The sequence below is a fragment of the Mesocricetus auratus genome, unplaced genomic scaffold (genome assembly GCF_017639785.1).
Source record: "Mesocricetus auratus isolate SY011 unplaced genomic scaffold, BCM_Maur_2.0 Super-Scaffold_100011, whole genome shotgun sequence".
Classification (NCBI taxonomy): domain Eukaryota; kingdom Metazoa; phylum Chordata; class Mammalia; order Rodentia; family Cricetidae; genus Mesocricetus; species Mesocricetus auratus.
The window spans coordinates 81,987,047-82,009,762 of NW_024429195.1; positions in this window are offsets into that span (position 1 = coordinate 81,987,047).

Below are 22,716 nucleotides of genomic sequence, written 5' to 3' on the forward strand. Positions count from 1 at the left end.
CACATCTGCAATGGTCTAATGGTTTATTCCCACGTGGGGAGCAGGTAAGAATTTGCAACAATTCTGGCATTGAGTAACAATTTCCCTAGCCTGTTTCCTGGATAGAGCAAAACGACGGTGCAAGGTCTCAGCCGTCACATGAAAGCGCTGATGGAATTCTTTTGCTGCTTGTGCGTGGGTAGACAAGACAGCGGCCACCAGTTTAGTACCCTTGTCCACTAAGTCATTCCCTGAGGACATGGGACCTGGGAGTCCAGAATGTGCTCGGACATGGGTAATGAAAACAGGAAATCTCCTATTTAACAAGGCAGCTTGTATCTTCTGAAAGATGTTAACAACTCTGCTGGAGGATCTTATTATTCCAGCTATCTCAAGGAGATTAACTGTATTAACCACATAAGAGGAATCTGATACAATATTGAGGGGTCCTGGAAAGGCCTCAAGAACCTCCAGTACTATCAGACATTCTACAACTTGAGGTGAAGTTTCATTATATTGTTTATATATAACCCTCTCCTTGACCACATAAGCTCCCATACCAGTTTTCGATCCATCAGTGTACACCACAGTCCCATCTGGGAGTGGGTCTTTAGCTGTCACTTGTGGAAACACTATAGCCTGATTTAGGGCAAACTGTAAAATTGGATGCTTTGGAAAATGATTATCAATTTGTCCTGAAAAGGAAGTAACTAAAACTGCCCAATCACTAGATGTGGCTGCCAAGGTCTGAACTTGTGCAGCAGTATAAGGCACAATCAAGGAATCAGGATCCCTGCCAAAATGCGTAACAGCTGCTTTTATTCCATGAAGCACGAGCTGTGCAACAGCATCAGGGTACCAGTCAATAATCTTAGTGGGGGAAACATTTGGATGAATCCAAAGTAATGGTCCCTGTTGCCACAGGACTGCAGTTGGCAATTGAACTGTCTTAAAAACACACAGACTAAAAGGTAGTGACTCCTCAATACATTGTAATTGTGCTTCCTGTAAGGCCTCTTCCACCATCTGTAAGGCTCGGTGGGCAGCAGGGGTAAATTTTCTGGTGAGGAGATATGAGGCTCACCCTCCAGGAGATCGAAGAGGGGTTTTAGATCAGCAGATGGCATTTTTAAAAAGGGCCTCAACCAATTTATATCTCCCAGAAGTTTCTGAAAATCATTTAACGTTTGTAAGTGGTCTTTGCGAATTTCTATTTTCTGAGGAACTATATTTTTGGGAGTAATCATTGAGCCCATAAAGAGGCCTGTATCTGCAATTTGAACCTTTTCTGAGGCAATCTCTAATCCCCACTATTTTAATTCAGCCACCAGCATGGGAAAAGCCTTTTGTAAAACATCTCTTTGTGACAAATAAGAATATCGCCCATATAATGGATCATGATTAAAGATGTAAATTGCTTCCTAATTGGCTCCAAAGCCTCTTGCACATACAGCTGATATATTGTTGGGCTATTGGCCATGCCTTGCGGCAGCACCTTCCACTGAAATCTCTTATCTGGTTCCATATGATTAACAGAAGGGATAGTGAAGGCAAACCTTGGTCTATCCCGTGGGTAAAGTGGAATAGAGAAGAAACAATCCTTAATATCTATAATAATAAGCTTCCAATCTTGAGGAAGTGCAGAAAGCAAAGGAAGGCCTCTTTGAACAGGGCCAAAAAGATGCATCTGATTGTTAATGGCCCGCAGGTCGTGGAGTAATCTCCACTTCCCAGATTTCTTCTTAATAACAAAAATTGGTGTATTCCATGGGGAGGTAGAAGGCTCTAGATGCCCCAGCTGTTCCTGTTCTTGCACTAATCTTGTGACAGCCTCCAATTTTTCAGAGGATAGAGGCCATTGAGAGACCCACACCGGCTCCTCTGTTATCCATGGTATGGGTCGTGAAGCCTCAACGGCCCCTAAATAAAACCCAATCCTTTTCTGCCTTGATTTCCGTGTTGCATAATGGGCTCTATTCTGCCTTGTTCTTGCCTACCCAAGCCTCTACCCTTTGTATAACCCATCTTTGCCATAATGGCTGATGTGCCTGGGGGGAGTATTCATTAGTTAGGGTCATGCCCATGGCTTGTAACACATCTTGTCCCCATAAATTTACAGGGAGTGGCAACACATAGGGGGGTAAAACAGCCCCGTTTGCCCTCAGCGTTCTGCCAGGTTAAGGCTGAGGCACTGATGGCAGGAGAGGACTGGTATCCAAGACCTTGTAGAGAATGAGATGAAACAACAGTGGGCCAAGACTTCGGCCACCAATGGAGTGAAATAATGCTTTTGTCTTCTCCCGTATCCATTATCCCTTCAAATTCTTTTCCATTAATTAACAATTTTATTGTAGGTCTCTCATTTAGGGGTATAGCCAGATAGGCTGAATCACTTCCAGAAGATCCCATAGCCCTTTTTTGTAAAGTGTATGTTTCTCCATCCCCGAGGGAGGGCAGCAACACCAGTTGTGCAATTCTATCTCTCTGCTTTATAGAAAATACGCCCTGAGGGCTAGAACAGAGACCTTGAATCTCCTCTTTATGATACGGGTCAACAATCCCAGGATATATAATGAGTCCCTGTAAAGTTAAGGAGCCACGGCCCAGAATAAGCCCTATGGTGGCAGGGGGCAAAGGTCCAGGGGAATGGACTGGGACCAGTTGAACATTCATTTGGGGCATGAGTAAGAAGCACGCAAGTCCATTCCGGGGGTTCCTCGGAAGCCTCTACCTTCTCTTGATTGCTTTTCTGAAATCGGTTCCCATATTTCTGAGGGCCCTGGGACCATGGGCCCCGTGACCCGTTTTTTGATTGGGGTACCTTGGGTTCTTCAATAGGGGGCAGAAGCCTCCTTTTTATATCCCGGACTGACCTGCATTCACTAGCCTTATGATAACCTTTACCACAACGACGGCAAAGCTCCAGTTCTCTTGTTCTTTCAGGAGCTTGACAATCTTTCTTAAGGTGCCCCATTTTCCCACAATTAAAACAAGCTTTTTGATTTGATAAATCTCTACGCCTGTGCGTTTGTAAAATAGCGGCAGCTAGTCCTGCATTGGTTAGGGGTCCCCCCAGCTCCCTGCACACTCTGAGCCAATCTTGTAAACCTTTGCTTTTGTGAGGGGCGATAGCTGCTCGACATTCCTGGGTTGCTTGTTCATAGACAAGTTGCTCAATCAGGGGCATAGCTTGTTCTGAATCACCAAAGATGCAACCAGCGGCCTCGGTCATTCTGGCCACAAAGTTTGAAAATGGCTCTTGTCCTTGGACAATCTTTGTAAGGTGTCCACCAGATTCTCCCCTTTTTGTGAGGGGGAGAATTCCATGCTTTAATAGCGGCGGCTGACACCTAAGCATAGACGCCCCAGATGTAGTTGGTTTGATTAAGGGCATGTTGACCCTGACCTGTCAGAATTTCAAATGTCCACTGCCTCTGATTCTCATCTCCAGCCGTGGCATTAACTCTAGCTTGCGCGTGGGCTGCATCATACTAGAGGGCCTTCCATTCCATGTATTGTCCCATGTTGGGAAGCACTGCTTTCACTGTCGTCTGCCAGTCAGTGGGAGTCATGGCAAAATTAGCAAGCCTTTCCACCTGTAATGTGGTAAAGTTAGCATTGACCCCATAATTACGAACGGATTCGGCCAATTCTTTGATTTGATTGTAATCTACGGGGGGTATGTACTCTTCCGCCTTCCGCATTCTTGAATACTGGAAAAGCCACTTGTATTTTTCTCTGTTCCTCTTAAGGTAAAAAAGGAGTCAGTACCAGTATTCAGCCGAAGCTCATACTTGCGGAGGCGCCGAGAGGCGTGAGCCCGCCGGATTTATAGGCGGTGGCCTCACATTCATTTTTGTTTTCAGCGGCCGGTGTCTATCAGGGTGATATCTTTCTTCCTCATACTGTGCTGCCTCCTCCTCTAGATCAGCTACTTCGCTAGAATCCAGAGTGTCAGAATTGGAGTTATCTAGCTCCAAGGCTTCTAGCTCTACCATAGGGTATAGGCTAGATTCTGGCTTTTTCTTTTTCTTAGATTTGTTAGGGGGTGAATGATCACTCCCTTCTTTCTCTCCCCCTTTCTTAACTTCTTGGGGAGGGCCTTTTTTCTTAGACATGTCTTTCCTTTTGCGAGCTCCCATTCTCTCACTCCGTTCAGTTTCTGACATGCTATCCTGAACTTCCTCTAAGGTTCCCTGACTTTCTACTATAGCGGGGTGACAGGCCTCATCCTCCAAGCAGTTTTTAACTAGCTTCCAAATGGCTTTGGTACCTAAGCGGATATCTCCTTCTGCATGCTTCCTGTCTAGGTCTTTACCTAGCTTGTTCCATGAGGCCACAGTGAGGGACCCGGAACAAGCATACCATGGTGCCACTCTATCTACCTCCTTCACAAAATTTTGAAGTGTTCGTGGTACAATTTTAAGATCTCTTTGTTTTAGCACAGTCTGCAGGGCAGTAACCACTGACTGTGACGACCCCATCGCGCTGGCGGCTTATCTAAAAATGGCACTCGACTCCTTTACCAGACTGACAGCACCGTTCTGTTAGCACCAGCCACGATGAAGAAGAAGGACAAATAGGACTAGCACCAAAGCCTCCACTGACCCATCCCACGGTGGTGACAAATTAAGGCCAAAGTCGAAAAAGGGGGGGTTCAGGATCAAGCATACCTCTCCGAACTTACCTCCCTGCAGTTCTGAATCCGCCCCGTCTTCCGAGGGGTCTCCTGCGGCGCCGGCGATGTTGAAGAGTTCCCGGGTTTCAGCACCAGAGGTCCCGTGCCACAGTCTCGCCAGCAAGAACGACGCTGGACACTCAGATCCTTCTGCAGTAAAGCTTTAATGTATCTCGAGAGACAGATGATCATCTTCTGAGGGGGAGACCCCAAGCTAAGAAACCCAGCCCCTTATATAAGCCTAGGAGCTCCGAGTGAGACGTGTAGAGCCAGGATTGGTGGTTTGCTCATCACCCCAGATTACGCCACGGGAGAGGCAGAGCTTAAGCAGTGGACTCCAACCGACAACAGATATCGGCGCTATCTTGTAATGGCGATAGCGATAGCGAGGGTGGCTCCTCATACCTCACCTTCCCTGGGTAATGGTGTGGGGATTGGGTGAAGGGTTGGGGTGACTGGGAGGAGGGGTAGGCAAGGGAACTGGGATTGACATGTGAAGCAAGCATGTTCTTAATTTAAATTAAAAAATATAGTGGAACAAAAAAGAATAAAAAAATCTAGTCAAGGTTTAAAAAAGTACTAATACAAGACATGGACCTGCATAAAACTGCAAAAAGGAAAACCACTACCATTGGGAAGTTTTAATTCAGGCAAGCTCACTACCATACCTCTCTGATATACATAACAGAGGGCATTTTGAGTACTCGATGATTGTATCAGGTATTCCTTTTTTAATTCTTTTAATGGAAAAACACTTCACACGATATATTTTAATCACAGTTTCCTCTCTCCCAATTCCTCCTGTATCTTCCCCACTTCCCTCCCCACCCAACCTTATGCTCTAATTTCTCTTTCAAAAAATCAAAAAATAAAAGTAAGAAACTCAAAACTGGAAATCAAACAATAAAAACACAAAGAAGAACCCACCCCCCAAAAGGAAAAATAATGCAATATGAAACAAAAAGTCCAAAAAGATGCCGCTGAGATAATTTTGTGTTGTCCAGTTTCTCCCCAGAATGGGTCTGCCTTAAAGTGTGATTGACACACCCATTGAGACTGCCATGGGGAAAACATTTCTTCTCTTTTCTTCATTATTCATTTTCTTATTATTCTAGACTTCTCATGTAGCCCAGGCTGGCCTCAAACTTGCTGTTTAGCACGTAGCCAGGGATGGCATTGAACTTCTCAGCCTCCTGCCTTCATTTCCTATGTCCCGAGACTAAAGGTCTTGTCACCACACCCAATCTTCTCTGTTTTGCTTTGAGGCATTGTCTCACCACATAGGCTTGAGAACTCACTATGTAGACCTGGTTGGCTTGAAACTCATAGGCATCCTCCTGCCTTAGTCTCCCAAGTGCTGGGATCACTGGCGTGAGTAAGTAGCAAAGCTTCAAACTGTACTTGAAACTCAAAAGCCCACAATAAATTTCATCAGAAAGTGACTGTGGCTGCCAGTGAGATGGTTCGTGATATAATGATACACACCTGGTGACTTGAATTGTATCCAGAGGAATCACACAGTGGAACCAACTCCTGTAAGCTGTCCTCCAACTTCCACACACTCCACATAATCCTATAGTCTGACCGTCCCAAAATAGATAAATTAAATGCCAGTGATAGAAACAAATGTTCACAAATGTTTCAGTGCTATGAAATTGAGCTCACAAATTATTCCAGGAGGGACATCATCAAAGCTGTACTTAGATGATGTCTGAAGGGAAGATCTTCGGATTTCAGGTATGCCTTCAGGAAGGCCATCATCAAAGGTGTTGTTAGTTGATGCCTAAAAGGAAGAAATCTGGATTTCAGGAATGTCATCAGGAATGACATCATCAAAGGTGTTCTCAGATGTTTCCCGAAGAGAATCTTTCGGGATGTCATATGTGCCAGTGGTATTCACAATGTGAGGTACCTCCCTGTAACTTCCTGATCTCTGAGTGCATGAGCTGTTGTTGGGGGTGTTCACTTTCTGGGATGTCTTGCAGGACAAATATTTTGAAGAAATGCTCTCAGAGGACAGGGATCCTGAGGATGACGAATAGCAAATCATGCTATCCACTGCCAAACATCTAGTCTTGACATAAGTAATCTTACAACGAGCCAATTTGGAGGCTGCGTGTGGACATTTGTTTCCCTTCTGCTGGCAGCACAAGGTGGCAGGCATGCTCAGGCTTCTCATCGTCTTCTTCCTTGATCCCTTTTCATCATGTGCCTGGTGTTCCTCCAGCAAGGCAGAGAGCAAGCTCACTCAGTCCCCTCTGAGAAGTAATGCCAGTGAGAGCGTCTGCTGGGGACATAGCAACACAGGCCTGCAAAAACTTCTCAGCATATTTAGAGTGGTCGCGGGGTGACTTGTGGTTTAAAATTAGGTATGTGGCCATTATGCTATTGAATTTTTTCTCACGTAGACAAGCAGTAGTGGCCTTTGGGTCATAGCCCATCCTCCACATAGCCACCAAAATGCTGGGATTTGGGTTGTTGCAGAGTGCCTCTAAGTATGGTGTGGTTTTGCATATTTCTTCCTTTGCCTTGACCCACTGGTGCTGCCTAATGTCATATATCTTGGGCCTCTGCTCCGGCTTCACAGTGAACAACTGCTCAATGATGTCTGCTATGTTTTCTGAAAGTCTGTAAGGGAGGTGGTACTTGGGATCCTGCATCTCCTCCTCCATGTCTGAGTAGGTACTGCCCTTGAATGGAAAGTCTGCCGTCACCATTGCATACAAAACTACTCCCATGCTCCAGATGTCCACTGCCTTGGCGTCGTATTCTTTGTCAGAGAACAGCTCTGGAGCACAATAACCAATGGTTCCACAGAAGCCCTTGGTACTTTGGCCAGGGGTGACACGGGTGGCCAGGCCAAAGTCGCATAGCTTGATGTTGCCTTTGTCATCAAGCAGCATATTATCCAGCTTGATGTCTCGGTGTGCAATGTTATTCTTATGGCAGTAGTGAACTGCACACACTAGCTGTGTAAAAATGTGCTGGGCCTCCTCCTCCTGCAGAGAGCCCACCCTCTCAATGTGGCTCACCAGATCTCCACCAGCAGCATGTTCCAACACCATATAGGTGTAATCTTCGGTGTTGATGACATGGAACAGCTTGATAATATATGGGTGGTCCAACGTTTTCAAGATGTCAAGTTCGGTTTGAATGCCGAAGTCATTCCTTCTTCCATTTTGCAGGACCTTGATGGCAACTTGCTCCTCTGTTTGAAGGTGGCAGGCAAGCTTCACCTCAGCAAAGTTCCCTTTGCCAAGGGTCCTGAGGATGACATAGTGATCGGATAGTGTCTCCTCTTCAGAGGTGCTGGCCTTCAGGTCCAGCTGCATGGTCACCTTCTCACTGGCCTTGTTAATGAGGTTCTTGGTAATATCCATGACAACACCAACTGAGAAAACCAGATAAAAACAAAGAGAAGTAGGTCTTAGGGAAAGTCTATAGCTTTCAGTTTATACTTGGAGAAGTGTGACAAATGCAAGGCACACTTAAAATGAACCTGTGAGTCACACAAATAAAAATGAGAATAAACTTAACTCCATGAAGGCTTTTGGAAAATGTACTGAAGATGAGAACTGAATCTGAGGAAGTAGACAAAATGCACATTCCAAACGCATAAAACATTGATTATTATAAAGGGCAAACAAAACAGACGCAACCTTACCAAAAGTGGTTACATAGGAGAAAACACAGTTTAAACCTATAGCCAAACTTTGGTGCTGTTACAGCCAAAGTGGCTGGCATGTAAAGAATCATTTGGAAGTATTTATTTTGGCAACTAACATGACAATTCTTGGGAATAAATTTTTCTTCACTACAAAGTTCTCAATAACCTAAACAATGGAAATCATATAGTCATAAACACTTGTAATACTTTCTTAATGAAAGTATAGAGTGCTAATAGTAACAGAGAATCAACATTTCTGAAGAAATAACTAAATCAGAGGGAATAGAAATAATCATGGCACACAGCTAAACAGATGCTCAAATAGCTGAGAGAAAGAAATGCTGTTTTTGTTTTTTATGGAAAAGATATCCATTATTAAATTCTAAGGCAATCCTTTAACATCCTTAAATTTACCTATGTTTCCTGTTCCCAAATAGTGTATTTTACTTTGACATAATTTGGTGAATATTATGATATCATATTTGTCTTTTAGTAATGTAGAAAATCATTCTGCATTAATTAATAGTCATTTGCTGTCATGAAAACGGAATTCATGAGACATTTCTCAGAAATCCATGATATCTGTCATGTATTTAAACCATATGTACATTTACAACTTATTTTGAATTTTTTATTCTTTCAATAGTTTTGATAAATTCTCACATAATTATTCAATTTACATTTTAAATCTACTTCTTTGTTTTCAGATCTGATAATGTTTCTATGAGGGAAGATATTACAGGTTTGATGTTTCCTGACTACATAAGTATGAATAATGATAATGTTCCAATATTTTTCTGTTCTCTATATAGTGATAAATAAATAAATAAAAGATTTTCTAAGCAAAGAATCTGGACACACTTAGTTGTCCTAATTTATGCTGGATGCTCACATAAGTGGCACATTTTATTTCCAGAGTACTATGATAGCCCTGAGTTTCCTTCTTTCTCTTTCTTTCTTCCTTTCTTTCTTTCCTTTCTTTCTTTCTTTCTTTCTTTCGTTCTTTCCATAATTACCTTCCTTCCTTCCTTTATATTTTCTTTTGACCAGAGGTATCTTTGTGTTTATAATGGTCATTTCTCTTTCTGACATTGTATTAGCTTTTTCATATCATTAGAGAACATTACAAATTCAGCATCTTAAGAACACTCTCACAACCTCAATACATGGAGGAGGGCCTAGGTTCTGCCCCAAATGATGTGATAGATTTTGATGATCCCCCATGGGAGGCATCACACTCCTTTAGAAGTGGATGGGGGGGATGGGATGGGGCATTGGTGGGAAGATTGGTAGGAAGAGAGGGAGTGGGAACTGGGGTTGGTATGTAAAATATGATTTCTTTTAATTTAAATAAAAATTAATTAAAACAAGAAAAGGCCTTCTAGGAGTCAATGATGTCAACACATTTCTCATTCAAATTGCTCAAGTTTCCCAGTATTTTATCCTATTCTCATATATTATGCCCTGGCCATATTTTTCCCTCTTTGCCCTCCCCCAGACTCTCCCCCTGTCTTCCCCAGATTTACCCTCTCTACATATCCCCTCGAGAAAGGTCAGGCTTCTCAGGTACAACAACCAAACATGGTATAATATGCTACTGTAGGACTGGGAAATACAGCCGCAGGAGGAAAAGGGTAGCATAGGTAGGCCAAAGAATAAGTGACCATCCATCCCCCACTGTTAGGAATCCCACAATACCAAAGGCTACTTAGCAATATCATATATGCATAGGAACTGGGTAAAATCCCCTGTAGGCTCTCTGATCTCTGTGAACTCCTATGAGTACCAGACAATTTCTCTGTGGGCAATGTTCCTGTGCTGTCCCTGACCCCTCTGTTTCCTCTGATAATTCATTTGGAAGTATTTTAAAAATGTGTACTGGCATGAAATAGAAAATTGGAGCAAATGGCAAACTTCTAAACTTGTGTGAACTAGCAAAACTGAAAAGATAGCCTATAAAACCAAAGCAGATCAATAAAGAGAAACATAGTTCAATAGTTGTTGAAGAAAAAAAACTCTAGAAAAATTTTGGTTCTCTGACATGATCAGGTTCTACCTTTATGAATAGTTGAACATGGGACCCATGAAAACTCTCAAAGTTCACACAGACTGCTAAGACTGTTTCTTATCCACAACCTTATTGTTATACCTTATTGCTGAAGACAACACAAGGCTAGTTGTTGAGGTTTATAATACCAAACATGTATTTCCTTAGACAGATATACAGTGAGAACAAGTGCTTCTAATTAAATGTAGGGTTTTCATTTTTGCACACGTGATCTCAGCAGATCTACACTGAAGATGAATGGATACTTCCTTAGACTTGTGACTTGGATGAAACAAGAGTAGAACACCATCCTGGGCACACGGGACACTTCCAAACAACGAGAAATCAAACAGCAGGAGCTGTTGGTGAGCACAAAAGCAGCTGTGGTTTCAATTGTGAGGACCACATGCATCAGGGTTAGTGGCATATGCCTGTTTTCCCAGAGCTCATGGGAGTTAGAAGGAACAGAAGTTCAAGGTCATCCTCAGCAACATAGAGAGTTTGGGGTCAGCCTGTGCAACAGGAAACACTGTCTCTAAATAAATGTATGCATGCAAACATGTAAAATCATGGAGGGCAACTGGGTGTAATGGGTGTGAATCCCATTATCAAGGTGTCAAACATGGCAATGACACAGCTCCTACCTTCTATGAATTAGATACCAGCTTAGATTTCACAACATCTAGGAGTGGGAATAGCTGGATAATGGTCCATTAAGTGAGGCTTTCATGTGGTGATTTCTGGTTTCTGCATGCAGAGTCCTTATGCAGCCACCTAAACCTGTACTATGCAGCCATGCAACCTTTGACACTTGTCAGAGATCAGAAAAAAACCTGTTAAAAATGGATCCAGGGCTGAAAATGTAGCCTTGAAGAAGAGCCATCCCGAGGTACGGAGACAGCCAGAGGATTAGAGAGTCCCTGCAACCAGGAAAGCTATCCTAAGAAGGCTCGGGCCCAGCAGCAGGCTGGCAGGGAGTGACAGGCAGGTGGCAGAAGGTTCAGGCTCAATAAAGGGTGGTGCAGAGTGGGTGCTGAGGAGAAGCAATGGGGGGGGAAGGATTGGAATTGGGAGCAGGAGCAGGGCAGGTTCCCAGGACCCAGGGAGAGGGAAAAGCAAGGTTATCAATAGTGATTACTTTGGGTAAATTTAGTATCTAGTATTTAATACACTCATTAAGTACTTGAATAATGAGTATTATTAAACAACGGTTATCTTTTATAATGTACTCCCCCATATGTCTAGGCTGAGAGAGTATCCCCCATATGGAATGATCTCCCAAAGCCCATTCATGCACAGGAATAAATACTGGTTCCACTGCCAGTGGCCCCATAGCCTATTCAGGCCTCCAAACATAACAGCCATGTTCGGGAGGCATGGTTTGATCTTATGCATACACCTTTGCTTTTATTGGAATTCTTACAGTAGGGAAAAGGATACCCTAAATGTCTGATACCTGGCTTCTGTTTGTTTTGGGACTTTTGTCTCTAGGGCAGGGGGTGCTTAGCAGGAGCTTAATCCTGCTATATGTTGACATTGGCTGTGCTGGAGAAAACACCTGGTAGATACAGGCAGAGCAATGTACTGTGTGAGAGCTTAGTTACAGAAGAGGAGACAGACAGAAGGAACTGCATTTGGTTGTAAGAGGGGGCTTTGGTTGAATGGAATGATATCTAGCAGTAAGTGACTGACACCTCATTATGGATGAGTGTGTGTGTGTGTGTGTGTGCATGTGCACGTGCATTTGAGAGTGTTTGTGTATGAGAGAGAGAGAGACAGAGACAGAGAATTTTCATGGCCATTTATACTTCACAGGACCAGAAAACTTACTGTGATTGTGTGTGTGTGTGTGTGTGTGTGTGTGAGTGTGTGTTGTGTGTGTGTAGGTATTTTATTTGCTATGTAGGGCTAACCTCAAAGGACCTGTGAGCTCCCTTGTGTGTATGTTCATATGTGTGTCATTGGATATAGAAGAAGGGATTCTGAGCAGTACCTGACTCCAAACTCTGCATGGGGAGGTTGTGGTTGTAAGACTGGGGACACACTGAAAGACATGACACCTTGCCATATATAGAGGGATTTGGTTGTAAGGGAATTGGAAATATATCAGAACCTGGCATCATGTTCTGGTGTGAGTGTATGATGCGATACCTACTGGACAGGGGGATTTGACTATGGGTGATGCGATACCTACTGGACCCAGCACCCATCTTTTTCAGCCTTGCCCTTAGGCTCTTCTGTTTCTACCTCCTCTCGCTCTCCCTATCCCTCTCCCTCCCCCTATCTCTCCTCTGTGTTTGTGTGAATATAACTTGGTTATGCAGGATTTACAACGCAGCAGGTCCTGATATTTGTGTATGTTGATTTGGCAGTAGGGGAGGCTACAGCTTGCTGAATCTGATACTTACCCATGTGTGTGTGAGACTTTGCATTTAAAGGGGAAAAGTCAGGACACACAGCATATGGTCCTGTGTTTCTGTGCAGGAACAGAGAAGTTGTTGGTTGTTTTGTGCATTTGTGCACCGAGATCCCAAACAGAATGCATTTTTCCACACTTCTCTTCCATGGTTGTGAAAATAGATGGTTTCAGAAGGTTTGATTTGTATTTGCACGGTTTCTAGTCTGTCCTGAGTGAAAGGGCCATCAGGCAGTATCTGTTTGCTATAATGAGATTGATGACTACGTTAAATGCCCTCATAGAGCCTTCATCCAATAGCGGATGGAAGCAGAAGCAGAGATTCAAAACAAAGCACTGAGCAGAACTCCTGGAATCCAGTTGTAGATCGGGAGGAGTGATTGGCATAGTGGTCTAGAGGGTCTGGCAAAACCCACAGAAACAGCTGATCTGACAAGTTGGAGCTCACAGACCACAGTGTGACAGCTGGGGAACCAGCATAGGACTGAAACAGGCCCTCTGAATGTGGGTGTCAGTGGGGGCCCAGGGCAGTCTGTGGGACTTCTGGCAGTGGAACCAATATAGATATATGGGGGAGGACCTAGGTCCTGCCCCAAATGATGTGACAGACTTTGATGATCCACCAATGGATGCCTCACCCTTCCTGAGGTGTGGATGGGGGATTTATGGTGGCATGAGAGGATGGGAGGGAGAGGGAACTGGGATTGGTTTGTAAAATAAGATTGTGTATAATAGCAGCTCTTCAAAGACCCCAACCCCAGCGAGTCCAGCTTCAGGTGAGATTGGGTCTCCGGCAGGACCCCCTGCCCAACACCCATCCTCTTGATCTTCCGGAGCCACTCCTGGCATCCAGAAGACATGCCCACACAGGAAAGACATCAGCCCTTCCAAGACCCCAACCCCAGCGAGTCCCGCTTCAGGTGAGATTGGGTCTCCGGCAGGACCGGCTGCCCAACACCCATCCCCTTGATCTTCCGGGGCCGCTCCAGGCATCCAGAAGACCCGCCCACACAGGAAAGACATCAGCCCTTCCAAGATCCCAACCCCAGCAAGTCCAGCTTCAGGAATGACATCAGCCCTTCCAGGCCCCAAACTCCATGTCAGCATCCCCAGCTTCAGCTTCAGGAAGGAAGGAGATCAGTGGAGACAGAAAGACCCCACCAGCACCCACTGGAAGAAGAAATGGGAAGAAGACAGAATAAGATACCAACATGACCCCACCAGAATCTAGGGATCCAACACCAGCAAGACCTGAAATGCACTACATAGACGAAGAAGAGGAGACAGACCTTAAAAATTATTTCATGAAGATGATGGAGACCCTCAAAGAAGAAACGAGGAAATCCCTTAAAGAAATAGAAGAAAAAAACAAAAAAAATCCATGAAATGGGGGAAAAATTCAATAAATAAACAAATCTCTCAAAGAATCTAAAGAGCACCAAGAAAAAACAACCAAAAAAATTAAGGAAACAACTCAAACAGTTGATGGATTGAAAGCTGAAGTAGAAACGATAAAGAAAACACAGAATGAAGGGATGCTGGAAATAGAAAAGCTGGGTAAACGATCAGGAACTACAGATGCAAGTATCACCAATAGAATACAAGAGATAGAAGAGAGAATCTCGGTGTTAAAGACTCATTAGAGGATATAGAGTCGTCAACCAAAGAAAATCTCAAAACCAACAAACCCTTAACACAAAATATCCAGGAAATATGGGACACCGTGAAGAAGCTAAACCTGAGAATAATAGGTATAGAAGAAGGCGAAGAAATGCAACTCAAAGGTACAGAAAACATTCAACAAAATCATAGAAGAAAACTTCCCTAACCTAAAGAAAGATATGCCTATGAAAATACAAGAATCTTACAGAACACCAAATAGGCTGGACCAGAAAAAGAAGTCACCTTGCCATATAATAATCAAAACATCAAACCTACAGAGTAAAGAGAAAATATTAAGATCAGCTAAAGAAAAAGGCCAAGTAACATACAAAGGCAGACCTATCCGAATTACACCTGACTTCTCAATGGAAACGATGAAAGCCAGAAGATCCTGGACAGATGTCCTACAAACGCTAAGGGAACAAGGATGCCAGCCCAGACTACTATATCCAGCAAAGCTCTCAATTACCATAGATGGAGAAAACAAAATATTCCATGACAAAGCCAGATTTAAACAATACGTATCCATGAATCCAGCTCTACAGAAAATGCTAGAAGGAAAACCTAGATCCAAGGAAAATAACTACATTCACAAAGACACAGGCAATATATAATCCCACTTTACAAAACACCAAAAGAAAAAGGGAGGAGAAAGTACACAAAATAACTTCACTAACAATAAATCAAGCACAAACAAGGATCATCAATCAATGGTCATTAATATCCCTCAATGTCAATGGTCTCAACTTACCTATAAAAAGACACAGACTAGCAGAATGGATATGAAAACAGAACCCTTCCTTCTGCTGCATACAAGAGACACATTTCAACATCAAAGACAGACGTTATCTCAGAGTAAAGGGTTGGGAAAAGATCTTCCAATCAAACGGTCCCAAGAAACAAGTGGGTGTAGCAATCCTAATATCTAACAAATTAGACTTCAAAGTAAATTCAAAAGAGATGAAGAAGGACACTTCATATTCATCAAAGGAAAAGTACATCAAGACGAAGTCTCAATTTTAAACATCTACGCCCCAAATACAAAGGCACCTACATTCGTGAAAGAAACGTTACTAAAGCTCAAAATGCACATAAAATCTCACACACTGATAGTAGGAGACTTCAACACTCCGCTCTCACCGCTAGACAGGACCTCCAGACAGACACTTAACAGAGAAACAAAAGAATTAATAGAAGTTATGACCCAACTGGGTTTAACAGACATCTATAGAACATTCCACCCAAATACAAAGGGATATACCTTCTTCTTGGCACCACATGGAACCTTCTCTAAAATTGACCACATAATAGGAAACATAGCAAACCTCCACAGATACAAAAAAATTGGAATAACCCCCCTGCATCTTATCAGACCACCATGCATTAACATTAGAATTCAACAATAACACAAATCGCAGAAACCCTACAAACTCATGGAGATTGAACAATGCAGAATTGTACCATCCCTGGGTAAAGGAACAAATAAAGAAATTAAAGACTTCCTCGATTTCAATAAGAATGAAGACACAACATACACAAACTTATGGGACACTTTGAAAGCAGTGCTGAGAGGAAAGTTTATAGCACTAAGTGCCCACATGAAAAAACTGGAGAACAGTCATACTGGAGAGTTAATAGCACAGCTGAATGTTCTAGAACAAAAAGAAGCAAACTCCCCCCAGGAGCAGCAGACACCAGGAAATAATCAAATTGAGGGCTGAAATCAATCAAGTAGAAACCAGGAAAACACTGAGAAGAATCAATGAAATAAAGAGTTGGTTCTTTGAGAAAATCAACAAAATAGACAAACCTCTGTCCAAACTAACCAAAAGACAGAGAGAGAGCATGCTAATTAACAAAATCAGGGATGAAAAAGGGGACATAACAACAGACTCTGAGGAAATCCAGAGAATCATCAGGGCATACTTTGAAAATCTGTACTCCACAAAATTTGAAAATTTTAAGGAAATTGACAATTTCCTGGATAGATATCACTTGCCAAAACTAAGTCAAGAAGAGATAAACAATCTAAACAGACCTATAACCCCTAATGAAATAGAAGCAGTCATCAAAAGTCTCCCAAACAAAAAAAGCCCAGGCCCAGATGGCTTCAGTGCAGAATTCTACCAGAAATTCAAAGAAGAGCTAATTCCAATACTCCTCAAAGTATTCCACACAATAGAAGCAGGAGGCTCACTGCCAAACTCTTTCTACGTGGCTACAATTACCTTGATACCCAAGCCACACAAAGACACAACTAAGAAAGAGAACTATAGACCAATTTCCCTCATGAACACTGATGCAAAAATACTCAATAAAATACTCGCAAACCGGATTCAAGAACACATCAGAAAAATCATCCACCATGATCAAGTAGGCTTCATCCCAGGAATGCAGGGATGGTTCAACATTAGAAAATCTATCAATGTAATCCACCATATTAACAATCTGCGAAAGAAAAACCACATGATCATCTCACCAGATGCTGAAAAAGCCTTTGACAAAATCAAGCACCCCTTCATGATAAAGGTCCTAGAGAGATCAGGGATAACAGGAACGTACCTGAATATAATAAAAGCAATATACAGTAAACCAACAGCTAACATCAAACTAAATGGAGAGAAACTCAAAGCAATTCCTCTAAAATCAGGAACATGACAAGGTTGTCCACTCTCTTCATGTCTCTTCAATATTGTACTTGAAGTGCTAGCTACAGCAATAAGACAGCAAAAGGAGATAAAGGGGATACAAATAGGAAACGAAGAAGTCAAACTTTCACTATTTGCAGATGATATGATTGTTTACATAAGTGACTCAAAAAACTCTGCAAGGTTACTCCTAGAGTGGCAGGATAAAAGGCAAACTCAAAAAATTCAGTGGCCCTATTATATACACATGATGAAGTGACTGAGGAAGAAATCAGAGAAACATCACCATTTACAATAGCCAAAAACAGCATCAAATATCTGGGGATAATGTTAACCAAGGAAGTGAAAGACCTGTATATTAAGAACTTTGAGTCTCTAAAGAAAGAAATCAAAGAGGATACCAGAAAATGGAAAGATCTCCCATGCTCTTGGATTGGTAGGATCAACATAATAAAAATGGCAATCTTGCCAAAAGCAGTCTACAGATTCAATGCAATCCCTATCAAAATTCCATCACAATTCTTCAAGGACCTGGAAAGAACATTAATCAACTTTATCTGGAAAAACAAAAGGCCCAGGATAGCCAAAACAACCCTATATAATAAAGGAACTTCAGGAGGCATCACCACACCTGACTTCAATCATATTATAGAGCTATAGTCCTGAAAACAGCTTGGTATTGGCCCAAATATAGGCAGGTGGACCAATGGAACCGAATCGAAAGCCCTAATTTTAACCCACACACCTAAGAACATTTGATTTTTGACAAAGAAGCTAAAACTGTACAATGGAAAAAAGAAAGCATCTTCAACAAATGGTACTGGCATAACTGGGTACTGGTATGCAGAAGACTGCAGATAGATCCATGTTTATTGCCTTGTACAAAACTTACGTCCAAATGGATCAAAGATCTCAACATAAATCCAGCCACACTGACACTTTTAGAAGATAAAGTGGGAGATACTCTTCAACGAGTTGGTACAGGAGACCACTTCCTAAACATAACACCAGAGTCACAGGCACTGAGATCGACACTTAACAAATGGGACCTTATGAAACTAAAAAGCTTCTGTAAGGCAAAGGACACAGTCAAAAAGACAAAAAGGCAGGCCACAGAATGGGAAAAGATATTCACTAACCCTACATCTGACAGAGGGCTAATCTCCAAAATTTACAAAGAACTCAAGAAACAAGTCTCCAAATCACCAAAGGATCCAATTAAAAGGTGGGTACAGAACTAAATAGATAATTCTCAATAGAGGAGGCTAAAATGGCCAAGTGACACTTAAGAAAGTGCTCAACATCCTTAGCCAATAGGGAAATGCAAATCAAAACAACTCTGAGATACCATCTTACTCCTGTCAGAATGGCTAAAATAAAAAACACCAAAGACAATTTATGCTGGAGAGGATGTGGAGAGAGAGGAACACTCCTCCACTGCTGGTGGGAGTGCCGACTCATACAGCCTCTTTGGAAATCAGTATGGAGATTCCTCAGGAAAATGGGAATTAACATACCACTAGACCCAGCAATTCCACTCTTAGGCATATATCCAAATGAGGCAAGTTCATACAACAAGGGCATCTGCTCCACTATGTTCATAGCAGCATTATTTGTAATAGCCAGAACCTGGAAGCAACCTAGATGCCCCTCAACTGAAGAGTGGATAGAGAAAATGTGGTACATTTACACAATGGAGTATTACTCAGCAGAAAAAAACAATGGAATCTTGAAATTCGCAGGGAAATGGATAGCACTGGAAGAAACCATCCTGAGTGAGGTAACCCAGTCGCATAAAGACAAACATGGTATGTAATCACTCATATATGGATGCTAGACATGGATCAGGATAGTGCTAGTCTGCACTTCCACTGATAGAGAGTCTGGGAAACAGGAAAGAACCTAAAAGATATGCATATATGCATAGTACCCAAGAGAAGAGGGTTGAGACAAGATCCTCTGAATGGATGGGGAACATGGCGAGGGGTGGGGGGGAGTGGGAGCTGGGAAGAAGAGAGGGGGTGAAGAGGAAGAGAGTTGGTCATGGGGGAACAAGAAGTTGAGTGGGTGGGAGTAGAAGAGGGGGAAGAGGGAATCATAGGTTAGAAGACAGATCAGGCACCAGAGTGACCTCCAGTGATCTAAAGGGATAACACCAATTGGCAAGCTAAGCAATAGTGGAGAGACCACCTCGAATGCCCATTCCTGATAATGATCTTGATGTCTATAACCATCCGGGAGCCTTCATCCAGTGACTGATGGAAGCAGAGGCAAACACCCACAGTTAAACACTGAACTGAACCCAAGGAACCCAGTGACAGAGAGAGAGGAGTGATGAGCAAATTGGCAAAGAATGGGCTGGCAAAACCAGCAGAGACAGCTGATCTGAACAGGGGAGAGCTCTTGGACCCCAGACCGACAGTGGGGAGGCCAGCATGGGACTGATCTGGATCCCCCAAATGTGAGTGTCAGCGAGAAGGCCTGGGCAACCTATGGGGCCCTGAGCTGTGGATCAGTGTCTATCCCTGGAATACAAACAGTCATCGTGTGCCTGTAGCACAAAGAGGGATGCTCTCTCAGCCTGGACTCTTTGGGGAGTGCCTGGACCCTACCCAGAGTGAAATGACAGACTCTAGATATCCCCTATGTGGAAGGATTTGGCAATAGGGTGGGAAGGTGGGGGGGGAAGGGGAGTGTGGGAGGAGGGGAGGGAGAGGGAACTGGGATTGACATGTAAAACAAGCTATTTAAAATTAAAATAAAATGATATATATAAAAAAACATTGCCATTTTTACTATGCTGATCCTACCTATCCAAGAGCATGGGAGATCTTTCCAAATTCTGGTGTCTTCTTTAATTTCTTTCCTTAATGATTCAACATTTTTGGTATACAGGTCTTTCATTTGTTTGGTTAGCGTTACCTCAAGGCATTTTATGTTGTTTGTGGCTATTGTAAAGGGGGATGTTCCTCTAATTTTTTTCTCAGCCCTTTTATCACATGTATATATTAGGGATACTGGTTTTCTTGAGTTGATCTTGTATCCTGCCAATTTGCTGAAAGTATTTATCAGCTGCAGGAGTTGTCTGGTGGAGTTTTTTGGGTCACTTATGCAAACTATCATATCATCTGCAAATAGTGAAAGTTTGACCTCTTCCTTTCCAATTTGTATCCCCGTGATCTCCTTTTGTTGTCGTATTGCTCTAGCTAGAACTTCAAGTACAATGTTGAACAGTTATGGAGATAGTGGACAGCCTTGTCTTGTTTCTGATCTTAGAGGAATTGCATTGAGTTTCTGTCCATTTAGTTTGATGTTGGCTTTTGTTTTGATGTATATAGCTTTTATTATGTTGAGGCAAGTTCCTGTTATCCCAGATCTCTCTATGTCCGTTATTATTAAGGGGCGTTGCATTTGGTCAAAGGCTTTTTCAGCATCCAGTGAGATGATAATGTGATTTTTGTTTCTCAGATTGTTTATATGGTGGATTATATTTATGGATTTTCGTATGTTGAACCAACCCTGAATGTCTGGGATGAAGCCTACTTGATCATGGTGGATGAGTTTTCTGATGCATTCTTGGATCCAATTTGCCAGTATTTTATTGAGTATTTTTGCATCAATGTTCATGAGGGAAATTGTTCTGAAGTTCTCTTACTTAGTTGTATCCTTGTGTGGCTTGGCTATCAAGGTTATTGAAGCCTCGTAGAAAGAGTTTGGCAAAGACTCTTCTGCTTCTATTGGTTGGAATACTTGGAGAAGAATTGGTATAAGCTGTTCTTTGAATTTCTGATAGAATTCTCCATTGAGGCTGTCTGGCCCTGGGATTTTTTTTGGTTGGGAGACTTTTGATGACTGATTCTATTTCCTTAGGTGTTATAGGTCTATTTAAATTGCTTGTCTGTTCTTGATTTAATTTTGGCAAATGATATCTATCCAGAAAATGGTCCATTTCCTTTAGATTTGCAAATTGTGTGGAGTACAGATTTTGAAAGTATGACCTGATGATTCTCTGTATTACCTCAGTGTCTGTTGTTATGTTCCCCTTTTCATTTCAGATTTTGTTAATTTGCATGTTCACACTGTGTCGTTTGGTAAGTTTGGATAAAGGTTTGTCTATCTTGTTGATTTTCTCAAAGAACCAACTCTTTGTTAAATTGAAATTTTGTATTGGTTTCCTAGTTTCTTCTTTATTGATTTCAGCCCTCAGTTTGATTATTTCCTGGCGTCTACTCCTCCTGGGTGAATTTGCTTCTTTATCAATAGAGCTTTCAGTTGTACTGTTAATTCTCTTGTGTAACTATCCTTCAGTTTCTTCATGTGGGCAATTAGTGCTGTGAACTTCCCTCATAGCACTGCTTTCAAAGTGTCCCATAAGTTTGGTTTTGTTGTGTAGTCATTCTCATTGAATTCTAGGAAGACTTTCTTTTTTTATTTCTTCCTTGACCCAGGAATGGTCCAAATGTGCATTATTCAACTTCCATGATTTTGTATGGTTTCTGCAATTTGTGATGTTGTTGAATTCTAATTTTAATGCAATGTGGTCTGATAAGGTGCATGGAGTTATTCCAATTTTTCGTTCCTGTTGAGATTTGATATGTTGATACGTTGAGAAGATTCCATGTGGCATTGAGAAGTTATATTCTTTTTTATTTGGATGGAATATTCTATAGATGTCTGTTAACCACTATTGGGTAATTACATGTATTAGTTCCTTTGCTTCTTTGTTAAGTTTCTGTCTGGCAGTCCTGTCTAGAGGTGACAGTGGGGTGTTGAAGTCTCCAACTATAAGTGTGTGGGGCTTTATATGTGATTTGAGTTTTAGTAATGTTTCTTCTATGAATGTGGGTCCCTTATATTTGGGGTATACATGTTCAAAATTGAGACTTCATCTTGGTGTATTTCTCCTGTGCCCTTCTGTAGCGTGCTGCAGGTGTCTTCACAGCTACTCTGCTACCATACTTCACAATGATCCGAGGCTAAGGGCTAAGGATGAAAATAAAGACAAAGACAGATGCTCATTCTTGCAAGGATAATGGCATTTATTTTTACAACGGTAGAGCCTTATATACCAAAGTCAGGTATGGTGGAAAAACACCAAGGTCAGAAGCCTAACTTTCCAGGGCCCTCCAGCAAAGGGTGGGCCAAAACCAGGAATTAGCTTTTAGACAATAAACAGGAACTTGCTTGCAGGCCTTACTTGGAGATGGGGATGAGAAATGTTTTGCTAAAAGCCCCTAGTAACAAACAGTCAACAGACCCCCATGGGGGAAGGGTGCAACACCCTCCTTCATCTCTTTTGATTGATTTTAGTTTGAAGTATAATTTGTTGGATATTAGGATTGCTACCCCCATTTATTCTTGGGTCCATTTGATTGGAAAATTTTTTCCCATCCCTTAACTCTGAGGTAATGTCTGTTTTGAGGCTGGGGTCTGCTACTTTATGCAGCAGAAGGATGGGTTCTGTCTTTGAATCCAGCCTGTTAGTCTGTGTCTCTTTATGGGTCAGTTAAGACCATTAATATTGATGGATATTAATGGCCATTGATTGCTCATTCTGGTTTGTTTTGGAATAGTTGATGGTGGTGGAATTGTATGTTGATTTCCACCTCTTTTCTTCTG